Source organism: Eptatretus burgeri, chromosome 5 (genome assembly GCF_056783735.1).
Source record: "Eptatretus burgeri isolate ZD-2024b chromosome 5, Ebu_testis_v1, whole genome shotgun sequence".
NCBI lineage: Eukaryota > Metazoa > Chordata > Myxini > Myxiniformes > Myxinidae > Eptatretus > Eptatretus burgeri.
The window spans coordinates 123,565,612-123,579,933 of NC_140965.1; the positions used below are offsets into that span (position 1 = coordinate 123,565,612).

The following is a 14,322-nucleotide window of genomic DNA, read 5'->3' on the forward strand; positions in this document are numbered from 1 at the left end:
GTCCAGCTGCGCACAACATAACTCAATACGTACGCGCATAGTCAGACTGTGTCAAAACACGCGATTCTTCTCCCCGATGCCAGCCACAACAAGCCAATCACAACACGCACAACGAGACACAAAAAAGCGCGAGCACACACACAGACACGCAGGCACACGTACAACAGTGACATCATTTTTTTTCAAATTCAGCCCATAATGTCAGCTCAGAAACGCAAGCGAACCGACTTTACGCTGAAGGAGAAGAAGGAGATCATCGATGCCGCGAAGAAGGAGCCGAATCAGTCCAAGTTGGCCGGGGAGATTAGCAAGAAATGGGGCGTCGAAGTTAAGAGAACCACAGTGAAGGGCATTCTCAGCAAGAAGGATGCAATCGAGGCTGCAATCAAAGCTGGATTTCCATCGAAGCGCATGAAGTTGACGCAGGCTCACGACCCGAAGCTTGATGAGGGAGTGCTCATGTGGCTGAAGCAATCAAGAGGACAGAATGTGCCTGTCAGCGGCGATCTGATCAAGGAGAAGGCGATGAAACTGGCCGAGCTGATGCACATCCCAGACTTCATGGCGAGCGACGGTTGGTTGGGCAATTTCAAGAAGCGCCACGGCATCACGTTCAAGACAGTGCAGGGCGAAGCTGGAGCGGTGGATTCGCAATCCCTTCTTGAGTGGCAACAACAGGTTCTCCGGCCCTTACTCGGGCAGTTCTCCGCAGACGACGTCTTCAACCTGGACGAGACTGGACTCTTCTGGCAGCTGCTTCCGAACAAGACCATGGCTTTCAGGGGAGAGCGGTGTACTGGAGGAAAGAAAAGCAAGCAAAGGATCACTCTTCTGGTTGGGGCAAACATGAGCGGCAGCGAGAAGTTCCCTCTTCTGGTGATTGGCAATTCCAAGAAACCCCGTGCCTTCAAGAACAAAGAGATCCCGGTCAAGTACAAGGCGAACTCGAAGGCGTGGATGACGGCGGAGCTTTTCGAGGAGATGTTGCGTGCGTGGGACGGACGACTCGGCCAGCAGGGACGCAGAGTGCTGGTCTGTCTCGATAACTTCTCTGGCCACCCTCCCGAGCTCGAGCTGAACAACATCCAACTGGTCTTCTCCCCACCCAACACGACAGCCAATTCGCAACCAATGGATCAGGGAATCGTAGAGAACCTCAAGCGCCACTACAAGAAGCTCCTGCTATGCCGCCGGCTTGAGGCCATAGACGAGGGAAAGGAGTTCAAGTTCACGTTGCTCGACGCTCTACACGTCGCCCGGCGTGCTTGGGAGCAGGTCGGCAAGTCGACGATCAGGAACTGTTTCGCGAAGGCCAAGTTCATTGAAGAGGAGATCCAAACTGAGCCACAGGATGCGGAGCTGCCCGACATCTGGGAAGCTCTGCCTGCCGAGGAAAAGATGCACGAGAACGAGGAGATCGAGCTGTCTGACTTTCTCGAAGCCGACGAGCGCCTCGCGACTGGCGGGTATTTCACGCTGGAGGAGATTGCGGAGGAGATTGCGGAGGAGATTCTGTGCAGTGAGGAGCCGGTGGAAAGCGAAGATGACGAGGTAACTGTCGAGGAGGAAATCGTTCCGTTCGAGGAAGCCCAGCGCGCTTGTAGCACCGTCCGGAAGTTCATGCAGCAGAGAAGCGGGAAGCCCAGTGTGATGCAAGCGTGCGATCGGCCGAAAGAAGATGCGCCAGACGACGATTCTTGAAAGCTTTGTGTGTCGTGAATTTCTCGCCATGCCATATGTTAGTGTGTGAACTCTGTTAGTGTGTGTATGTTCTCCATTCGCTTAGCTTATACAACAGTCGTGCCTTTTACTTGCTGGAATAAATTTTGTCTAAAGATTAACTACAGATGGGTAACTTGAGAAAATAAGGGCGTTTTTACAAAATCTCGTTACTATGCCACTTTTGCTCGGTCCCGACGGGTGGCATAGTAACGAGCTTTGACTGTATATATATATATATACACACACATGTCGAAGTGAGGGCTGGATTATATCTGGAGATCGCACAAAAGGTTAAACAAAGCGATATTTGTAAAAATAAAATTGCACGTTTTCAGCGGATGAGACACCTCCCGAGGAGCCCACCACACGGCACAACACAGGCGGAAACGTACGTGTATTATTACCTTAACGAACAACGAAGCAGTTGGAGAGCGCTCACCAAGTAGCTGAAGCACTCAAGCAAGCACTCCAACAAAACGGTTAAGAAACACGTTAAACATACACCTTCCAGAGATGCCCAAAATATCGAGCCACGAACGCTGACATCTCCGGATGTTTACAAGCATTGCAATATCCCCAGCAATTCATAGCTGTGAGGAACAGGCATTCAATAATATGAGTAAGGAAAGAGAAAACAACAACTTTATCGTTAAGAAATCGCTGCGGCCTGTTCCAAGTCAAGGCACAGTTGAGCAGGCCAAAATACATGGCAACTTCAGACCCCAGCGAGGTTACCCAGGAAACACTTTAAGACCCAGAGAAGGAGGTGGCCGAGGATTGCCTGATGAAAGATAATATGGAATAGGAAAAGCCGAGAAGCGAAAGTAGAATTCTTCTTACATTCGCTTCTTAAATATATCAAATTAAAGTCTTTTTGCTATGAAAAAATAAATATTACCTCAACATTACCTTCACAACAACAACTACACCACCAAGAACAGGATCTCATCTGAAAAAATAAATATTACCTCAACATTACCTTCACAACAACAACTACACCACCGAGAACAGGATCTCATCTGAAAAAAAAAAGTCCTCAACATTACCTTCACAACAACTTCACCGCCGAGAACAGGATCTCATCTAAAAAAATTAATATTACCTCAACATTACCTTCACAACAACAACTTCACCACCTAGAACAGGATCTCATGTAAAAAATTAATATTACCTCAACATTACCTTCACAACAACAACTACACCGCCAAGAACAGGACCTCATCTGTGTGTTGTATTATATTATAAAAAAATAAATATTACCTCAACATTATACCTCAACATTACCTTTACAACAACAACTACACCGCCTAGAACAGGATCTCATCTAAAAAATATATATTACCTCAACATTACCTTCACAACGACAACTACGCCACCTAGAACAGGATCTCATCTAAAAAAATTAATATTACCTCAACATTACCTTCACAACAACAACTTCACCACCTAGAACAGGATCTCATGTAAAAAAATTAATATTACCTCAACATTACCTTCACAACAACAACTACACCGCCAAGAACAGGACCTCATCTGTGTGTTGTATTATATTATAAAAAAATAAATATTACCTCAACATTATACCTCAACATTACCTTCACAACAACAACTACACCGCCTAGAACAGGATCTCATCTAAAAATATATATATTACCTCAACATTACCTTCACAACGACAACTACACCGCCTAAAACAGGATCTCATCTAAAAATATATATATATATATATATATTACCTCAACATTACCTTCACAACGACAACTACACCACCTAGAACAGGATCTCATCTGAAAAAAATAAATCCTCAACATTAACTTCACAACGACAACTACACCACCTAGAACAGGATCTCATCTAAAAAAAAATAAATATTACCTCAACATTACCTTCACAACAACAACTACACCTCCGAGAACAGGATCTCATTTTATCCTATATTTTTTTTTTATCCCCGCACATGCAATAGCAGAATGCGCAAGCAGGATAACTCTCTGTCAGCTTGGTTAACTGCATACACGCGAGAGATGATCCTGTCACCACCAAGCTTTCTAGGTGACCACTTTCTCTTGCACGACGTGAAGATGTAGTTGCATGGTACTTCATGATATCACAACTGACGCGCTTCAGCATCATGCCGGTTTAACGCAAACCATGCTATCAAGTGGCTTGTGATAGAAGCCTCCCTATTCAGAGCTTCCTCTTCATGGCCAGGTGTGAAATACACTGAATTCTGCTCAGGAAGGTGAACAGGCAGTCGTATAATTGTATGCGACTGGCCTTGCAGACGGTATTCAGAAAGGCGCCAGAAAGCCTCTGGTGGACTCACTTACCTTGTGTCTAGGTAGTGCGAATTTCATCATGATCAAGGTGGTCATTTTCGATAACTTTGACATTCGCGCAGTCGTGGCCTTTGTAGACATACTTGAAAAGGTATTTCACACTCCGTATAGTTAGACATGCCGCAACATTTTTGTGGGCCTGGTACTTCTGACTCAGAAACGGGTTGTACGGTACTATCCATCTGTTATCAAGATCATGCCCAGCAACACGAACAGTCTTTCCATCATCGTAGCGCCTGTAGACAGGGTAGCCATTGCCCGTAATAGCAGTTGTATTACAGAATTTCTTAGGGTACTCTTTGGTGCACTGGCCAGCTTCCATACATACTGACTCTGGTTTGAGGGTCCTGCATGGACCATGAACCATACACGACTGCACAACATCAAAAAGCGCCACCTGAGTCACCTTGTCAGGGATCTCAGCCGAAATCAAAGAATCAATGTCTAGCGGATTCCTAAGCTTGCTCACCCGATCAAGAATGATAAGCATGTGCGCATGGGGGAGGCCACGTTTCTGAAATTCAATCACGTGAACATACGCAACAGGCACACCGAGGACATGTCTGTCTGTAATATCTTTCAGCAATTCCTCCAGGTGCCTCTTGAAGACTCTGGCTACCAGGTCAGGTCTATCTTGCGCATACTGGCGCGGACCCAAACTGCCAGTGATCTCTTGCAGTTTTGGGTTACACGTAAAAGTCAAAAATATATCCGGCTTGCCGTATTTGCAGACTATTGCCATAGCATCCTGGTCGTTCTGCTGCATTGCTCGCGGACTGCCAGAATAAGAGGACGGAAGGATGACTACTTTACCTGGCAATACCGTCTGTGATGCACTTGCTGTGTGCCTATGGTCCATCAAGCCTCTGTACTTTTCAACACGGAGGGTCGATTGATTGCGGCGCAGGAAATCAAGCCTGGAGGCCTCAGCCTTAACATAGGCATCCACCAAATACTGCTGGAATAGTTTCCCAGAGCAATGTACAGGTGAGAATGGTTCTCTGATGGCAATTCTGTGTGCGTAGTATTGAAGTAACGTGACTGTCTGTCGTTTAGGTGTCCGCTTCGCTTCAATGTGCAGAGTACCTTGAACCCAGCCCAAATCCCCTCTCGGGAAAAGCAGGGGGTATACCATTGGGTCACAGTTCGCAGACATGTAACTTAAGTTTGACAGCGGCCTGTCACGAGGATAGATGACAATGTCATTGAGTATGGGGGGTGCACCATCATCACCAACAAACACAACTGCGACCTCGTCATGTCTTGGTTCATTATAACGGCGTTGGTCATGACCACGTTTAATGACCATGCGAACAGTCGCAAGAGGTGTCCCCGAGATGTCTGCGCTGCCAGCCGCTTCACGTTAAATTTCATGCATATGTTTATATGCTACAGCGTAGCTGTTGTTGGTTTCCAGTACTCCTTGAATTATACCCATGGTACTTTCTGTGCACCCAGCATTGTGAGGATCTTGCAAACGGGCATCAAGAGCTTGGCGACCTTCCAGAATGTACATTTACCCATACCGTGGGTTGACCCCAGGTGAGGGATGCAGCGTAGCAGCTCTGTGGTACACCTGGCCATGAATCCTGAAGCAGTATGGACCTGGAGTTGCATAGTGGTGTACCGAAGCACTCATGGACGCAAAAGCAAAGGCGCTGTTGTACTGCCTGATGTTGTCTAGGAAGTTCCTAGAAGCAGAGTCGCTAGATGTAAGCAGCAGCTGGAGTTCAGGTGGATATGGAGAAAGAGGTGCAAGGCGGACTTTCCCATTATGGCAACAATTAAGTTTCTCTCCAGGAAAACGAAGTGCAGCACAATACGGGCATTGGTTGACAAGCCCACCAACACAGAATGGTGCTACATCGACAGGCAATTCCCTCACAATGAAGATCCGCCTGCAAGTGTTAACAATTGCTGCCTGAGCACGACGCTGCCTGCCATTCGCCTGCCTCCGGCGCCTTACGGCAGCCTCCCCACCTCCCCACCTTACGGCAGCCTCCCCACCTCCCCACCTTACGGCAGCCTCCCCACCTTACGGCAGCCTCCCCACCCCTTACCAATCTAGGCATCTACAAAAGGAAAGCGAAAGACAAATGCAAGCAGGAACAGAAAGTGATAATTTGAATGTAACAACGCTCGCAATAATTTGAACGTAACAATTACGTAACAACGCTCGCAACAGAGGTTAATAAATAATAAATAATAATAAACTCTGTTGCGAGCGTTGTTACGTAATTGATTATTTCCCAGAATAATCGATATTGGTTAATAACCTCGTTTATAGCAGTACGACATAGCTGGTAGCAGACGACAGACCGTACACGCGGAATGACAAAAATACGCATTGTGCAAAATGCAAATGGTAATATGGAACGCCAAGACTTCCCAAACATTGTCGGCATGTCCGCTAAGTGCCACAGCAATTTCATAGGGATCGCGTGACGGCGAGCCGAGTTTTTAGTGTGCAAGCTTGGTATTATAATAGAGATTTTCATCAAGGGCAAGTATCAACGTAGCGTAACGTAGCCTGACATAGCATAACGTAGCCTGACATAGAGTAACGTAGCCTAACGTAGCGTAATGTCGCCTCGTAGCGTAACGTAGCGTAACATAGCATAACGTAGCATGTATTCGCTTGAACAAAAAGGCACTGTATTGGTGAAATGGAATTGCTTATGACTCACAACCAAACCTTTGTTGTAATTGGGATGGTAATAATATGAACCATTGCATTGTAATTTGGATAGTTATAATATGAGCCATTGTATTGTAATTGTGATTGTAATAATATGAACCATTGTATTGTAATTGGCATGGTAATAATATGAACCATTGTATTGTAATTGGGGTGGTAATAATATGAACCATTGTATTGTAATTGGGATGGTAATAATATGGACCATTGTGTTGTAATTGGGATAGTAATAACATGAACCATTGTATTGTAATTGGCATGGTAATAATATGAACCATTGTATTGTAATTGGGATGTTAATATGAACCATTGTATTGTAATTGGGATAGTAATAATATGTACCATTGTGTTGTAATTGGGATGGTTATAATATGAACCATTGTATTGTAATTGGGATGGTAATAATATGAACCATTGTATTGTAATTGGGATGTTAATATGAACCATTGTATTGTAATTGGGATAGTAATAATATGTACCATTGTGTTGTAATTGGGATGGTTATAATATGAACCATTGTATTGTAATTGGGATGGTAATAATATGAACCATTGTATTGTAATTGGGATGTTAATATGAACCATTGTATTGTAATTGGGATAGTAATAATATGTACCATTGTGTTGTAATTGGGATGGTTATAATATGAACCATTGTATTGTAATTGGGATGGTAATAATATGAACCATTGTACTGTAATTGGAATGTTAATATGAACCATTGTATTGTAATTGGGATGGTAATAATATTGTTGCGGATCCGGGGTGGCAGGATTCTCACCCGACTCTTGGCGCCACCCTCACCACCGCCGTCTCCGGGGTTTATAACGCCGGCTGGCTCAGCACAGGCCTCGGGTCAAGCGTCTTCAATCGTGATACCAACGTAATCCTGAACCTTACCAGTTGGGGAAATAGAACCTGGGTTACAGACTGGTTTTGTCAGATGCCGAGCGTTTTCTGCAGTCTGTAACCATTTTGGTTTTATTTGCCAATCGAACAGATCGTTCCTCAACGCGACACGAATTAATCCACAGCGGCAACTTCATGCAAACCAACCAGATTTATTGGGGAACTTCGGGGAACACGACACAAGCAAAACATTCACGACAATGCTTTTATTAACAATCTTTAACCCGTTCTTAACTAGGGAACCACGGGCTACAGGTGTCGAGGGGGTCGCTACCGAAATATGCCTTATACAACATGCAGACAAGACAGGCAGACAGCATGCATGCAAGACAGAGTACTTGGTGATGTCTCATGGATGAGAGGACAGTGTCAAAAGCATGAATGTCGCTCGCAACAAGCGGATGTACACGGATTCGAGCCCCCAGCTCGAACGCGCCGCGTGGCAGGATGGCGCCGCCGTACTCTTTCTTTTCCGCAATGCACACAGTCTCCGCGTGCTCTGACCCCACGTAAGGTCAACGGCACAAGACCGCCAGATCAACGATGGGCCTCAGCCGATCTCTCGCAATGTCCAGCACACAAATCCAGGCCTGGCCTGTTCAGCAGACAAGGCCCAAATCGAGGTGCCGGGCTCCGGCAAGCGGATTGGCAAACGTGTCGAGCCGTGGGTGTGAGCAGGGACCGTCAGAGGCTCCGTCGTTTCCTCTCTTGCCTTCCCGCCTCGAAGCCTGACTTCTCACCTCTGGCCTCTCAGTTTCTTTCTCCGCAGAATCACCTTTTCTTTCCTTTTCCACGCTCGCCTCTCAAAGCCGGCTGCCGTTTCTCTCCCGGCAGATTCCACACCTCATAAGAGTCGATCGCCGACTCGACGTGCAGGCCACCTCTCTTTCGTTCACTCGCTTCGAAACATGAGCACGCCTCGAGAGCGACTATTTCCACACACTGCCCTCTTTCTCTCTCCTTCGTTCGCTCGCTTCGAAACACGAGCATGTCTCGAGAGCGACTGTTCACCCCAAACTGAACCCCTTTTCTTTTCAGTTTCTCTTTCGTTCGCTCGCTTCGATCCCGAGCACGCCTCCTTCGGCGAAGCCGACAATCTCCTCCCCTTAGTTTCACTTCCTCTTTTTGGCCACACCCTCTCAGCAGACTGGCCGGGGCCTCGTCTGGGATGGGGAAGGAAGAAGAGGGAGCTCTCGTTCCACCACTACCGCACAAACAATAAAACAGCCTCTTCACCTCCCAACACACATGTAACGTCCATTTTACCATACACCCGAGCTAAACATGCATTTAATGGGGGATCTGAGCTCATCCTATATTTAGTAGTCCAATCAGGGCCATTTCCGTAACAATATGTATCATTGTATTGTAATTGGGATGGTTATAATATGAGCCATTGTATTGTAATTGGGATGGTTATAATATGAACCATTGTATGGTAATTGGGATGGTAATAACATGAACCATTGTATTGTAATTGGGATGGTAATAATATGAACCAATGTATTGTAATTGGGATGGTTTAAATATGAACCATTGTATTGTAATTGGGATGGTTTAAATATGAACCATTGTATTGTAATTGGGATGGTAATAATATGAACCATTGTATTGTAATAGGATGGTAATAATATGAACCATTGTATTGTAATTGGGATGGTTTAAATATGAACCATTGTATTGTAATTGGGATGGTAATAATATGAACCATTGTATTGTAATAGGATGGTAATAATATGAACCATTTTATTGTAATTTGAATAGTTATAATATGAACCATTGTATTGTAATTTGGATAGTAATAATATGTACCATTGTATTGTAATTGAGATGGTAATAATATGTGCCATTGTATTGTAATTGAGATGGTAATAATATGTACCATTGTGTTGGCAAAGCAATGGTGAATTTGAATGAGATCCAATGGGAGTTGAGTTTATTCCCAGTCTCCTGTGCCATCTCCAAGTGAACCGCGCGGTTACAGAGGCTCCTCCGTTGTGAATTTCCATGACGAGTGTGTTGATTAATTGACTAACAACTAGTATAATAAGCTGTATATGTTAGGTTGGCCTGATAGTTTAGTGGGGGCATACTCGCCGATTCGAGACCCTCTAATACATTGTTCGATTGGTGCATCGCAGGCAAGGTGGTTCTGCACAAAGTGCACCACATCTCGGATGGACGTTAAGCTGAGGGTCCCATCTGCTGCAACATTAGTTGGTGGATGTGAAAGATCATCACAGCGTCTTTGGGAAGAGTAGTTGATTGTGCGCCGGTACTTTGGCTTAATTCTAAATTCCCCGTCACGTTCAGTCAAACGTAAAGCCTAGCAGGCTGACTCGTGAAGGACTTGGTAACAAAGAAAACCTTCCTCAGCTGATCCCACAATAAAGTGGGAATACTTGGGATCGTTACACTAGTCGTCAACAACCCCGGCCAGATTTCAAATTCCTACCCAAAATTTCTGGACCATGGGACAGCAGTGAGCTACACACGGTTGGATTTCTGCAAGGTAAATGAACGGACACTGAATAAGCATTATGGAATTAAATATGACGATAACGACGACAACGACGACGACGACGAAGAATACAACTCAATAATCTAATCCACATTCCACAAGGACTTTGATGTCTGTTTAATGGATCGTACGCATGAAACACACTCGTCACAACCTATGAAACCTCACAAATGAAAGTGCTGTTCCACTGTTGGTAAAAGTAACACAGTAATTTGATGCTGAACTCGAACGAGGAAACTTTGCAATCGCTAAAATCAGACACCTTGATCTCATTCTCACTGTCACTCTGCCCTTGGTGTTTTTCCCTTACCATTTTATTTCCTTCCATTTCGCTGCAGCTCTTCCACAAATCTCCATCATCTATCTATAATTCCAGCAATGTGTGTGTGTGTATCTGTGTCTGTGTCTGTGTCTGTGTCTGTGTCTGTGTCTGTCCACTGTTTCTCGACAACCACTGGTCCGATCTAATTGAAACTTGCCAGATATATTGCTGAGGACCTGAGGATGTGCCTTATCAAGGTTTGATATTAATCGGACAAGTGCTTCCCAAGTTATGGCCATTTATTTACCAACCAATGACAAGACACGTTGCTGCGTAGGCGTGTCCGATGGGGAAGAGAACCCCAGCCGCGTTCCCCATTACGGGTTACAACGTACGGACTTCCGGATAGTGATGACTTAATGTATTCTCATAATTTCTCGATTTCTTATGCGCATTTATAGATAAACACAATGCCCCAATCCAGTCGTCAGTTACGAGAGCGAAGGAACGGCCTGTGTGGTTGTTTCTGGCTCGCGGTTTGAAAGTTCTTTTTTCTTTGCACGTACGGTCACTCACGTACGGGCACGTACTAGTGTAAACAAAAATCTCAGTCTTACTTTGATACATATTACAATTCAACTATCGATAAAAGAGTGTTTAACCTAATCAAAACATAGACCAATTACTGCACCACACACACATGGACACACACACTCACACATATACACACATGGACACACACACACACACACACACACACGGACACACACACACACACACACACACACACACACACACACGGACACACAAACACACATACACACACACACACACACACACACACACACACACACACACACACACACACGCACAATGTACTGGTAAGAACTTACAAAAGTTATTTTGTTTGAAATGAAAACCTTAACTTACAAGCAATCCACTGATTTCCCAACTGCCCTGATCATTAGCTGATCACCGTTCATCATCAAGGTTTCAATCCTTTCAGCACAGAACCTCTCCAAACGGCGGATCCACAACCCGTCGCAGGTCCACATCAGTAGATTACTCAACATCAATGGACCCACAACCTCAAAGTTGTGTACAGACAGTCAGTCAACCCAGCAATGTAATATCCTTATTAAAACTTGTTTTTAATTATTACTTTTATTTAAAGTATTACTCCATATGAATAGCTTTAATCATGCACCACTTTATATGTTAATGTAATAAGTGATAAACACTTTCGTTGCAGAGGTGTCCATTACACAGCACCACCATCTAACCATAGACTCAAACTGTCATTCAAAATGTTATCAATAACTCATTTTATCACGCTGCACTGCGTATCATAGCAACCTCCAATAAATTATATTAATGCTTATTTATTATTTATTTTATAAATAATATATACGTTTTTTTAAAATCGAAATACCTCCATTGTTTATGGAGTTTTTTTGTATACCTCGTCGAGGCTCCGATGAGACCAACACACAACGCACAGCAAGGGGGGCATGAGACAAGAGGGGAGGGAGTGGGAAGGACAAAACAGTGGGGAACAGAGACATTAGGAGATCTGTGGAAGGGAGAGGGATGGGTTGGGGAACATGGGGAATACAAGATGGACATTACAGGGACTGTCAGGAAGGAAAGCAGGGAATTTGAAGGAGGTGGGTTTGGGGTGGATTAACGGTGGTGGAATAGATCGAGGTTTTGGATGGTGGACGATAAGACGTGGTGGTGAACAGCTGTTTTTAAGGTCTGGAGGGAAGAATGGGATTGAATAGAGTGAGGGAGTTTATTCCAAAGGTGGGGAAAAAAAGAGGAATGAAAAAGGGAAGGTGAGCAGTGATTGGTGATCTTGGTCATTTTTCCAGAAGGGAGTTGTTGGCAGTTTTGAGCACCCTGCGGAAATATGGTGGGGACAAATCGCAGACAGAGCAGGGGGGGCGAGACTGGAGAGGAGACAGTAGAAGACAGAAAGACCACCGACCTGTCTGCGGTGAGAGAGTGAGAGGACTAAAGCCTCAGCCTCATTGCGGGAGATGCCAATGATCCGAAATGCCTTGGTTTCCACAGTGTGAAGCCGAGAAAGGTAGGAGGCAGGAGCACCAGCCCAGAGGGGAGAGCAGTACTCCATCAGGCTACAGGCGAAAGCTTTGTATGTGGTTGGGAGCTCAGGTGGGCCGAGGAAGGACTTTGCACGATAGAGCATTCCCAGTCGGTGACTAGCTTTGGAGGCCAGTTGGAAATGTGGCTTTCCCCGGAAATATCATGGCAAATCGTGAGACCCAGAAGCTTTAAAGAAAGGACTTCTTCCAGAGGATTGTTGAGGAAGTGGATGGGGGGGGGGTTCTATACGGTCCTTTCTGAGAGACATAGTGAGAGTGTGAGATTTGTCTGGATTAAATGACATGTTCCACGTGTTGGACCAGTTTTGATTTTATCCAGATCTGCAGTGAGCGAAGAAGCTGCTGCATGCTAGTCTGAGGGATGACAGATGGTACGGCAGAGGGTGGAGTTTTCAGCAAAGAGATAAAGAGGTTTTTCCAGAGAGTCAGAGAGATCATTGATGAAAACCAGAAAAAAGAACAGGGCCCAGAACACTGCCTTGAGGAACTCCAGCCTGGACAGGAAGAGGGGATGAAAGAACTCCATTTTGGGCCAAACGTTGACTGTGACAGGAGAGGAAGTCTGGGAGCCATGAGTGGAGATGGCCTTGGATACCATAGGAAGAGAGTTTGGTGTGCAGGGCAGGGTGCCAGACCATGTCAAAAGCACGTGATATGTCTAGGGATATGGCTCTGAATTCATGTCTGGCATTGTGGACCTCCATCCATTCTTGGGAGAGCAGAAGCAGTATATCCAGGGTAGAGTGACCTGGTCTGAAACCAAATTGATGATCGGAAATCAAGCCATTGGAGAGGAGGAAGGATTTAATGTCTGAAGAGATGATGGATTCCATAACCTTGCTGATGATTTGGAAAAGGCTGATTGGTCTGTAGTTGCAGGGATCTGTTTTTGCACCTTTTTTATGCAGGACAGTTATGTTTGCTGATTTCCAAGTAGCTGGCAGATGATCTTGAGCAAATGAGAGGGTGAGCAAGAGCAGAGGAGCAGGTTATTAGGACACGTGGGCTGATGCCGTTTGGACTGGCTGTCGATGTAATATTATATATATGTATATATATATATATATATATATATATATATGTATATATATATATATGTATATATATATATATGTATGTATATATATATATATATATATATATATATATGTATATCTATGTATATATATATATATATATATATATATATATATATATATATATATATGTATATCTATGTATATATATATATATATATATATATATATATATATATATATATATGTATATCTATGTATATATATATATATATATATATATATATATATATATATATATATATATATATATATATATATATATATATATATATATATATATATATATATATATATATATATATATATATATATATATATATATATATATATATATATATATATATATATATATATATATATATATATATATATATATATATATATATATATATATATATATATATACATATACATATATACACATATGTATATATATATATATATATATATATATATATATATACATATACATATATATATATATATATATATATATATATATATATATATATATATATATATATATATATATATATATATATATGTATATATATATATATATATATATATATATATATATATATATATATATATATATATATATATATATATATATATATATATATATATATATATATATATATATATATAACTAATTATATTA

The 14,322-nt window shown here is 43.1% G+C and overlaps 1 protein-coding gene across 3 annotated transcripts in view; it reads right to left on the minus strand.

Annotated features, from left to right (window-relative positions):
• The window catches only part of PHYHIPL (phytanoyl-CoA 2-hydroxylase interacting protein like), a 96,212-nt gene that overhangs the window by 61,151 nt on the left and 20,739 nt on the right, over positions 1-14,322 (minus strand). Inside the window, exon 1 of one of the 3 annotated variants that reach the window (XM_085883533.1) lies at positions 2,127-2,311. The exons of the other annotated variants lie outside the window; for them this stretch is intronic. The gene's annotated coding sequence lies outside the window, so the exon portion shown is untranslated. Of the gene's footprint in view, positions 1-2,126; positions 2,312-14,322 lie in introns of those variants that run through there. 3 annotated transcript variants of the gene reach the window in all.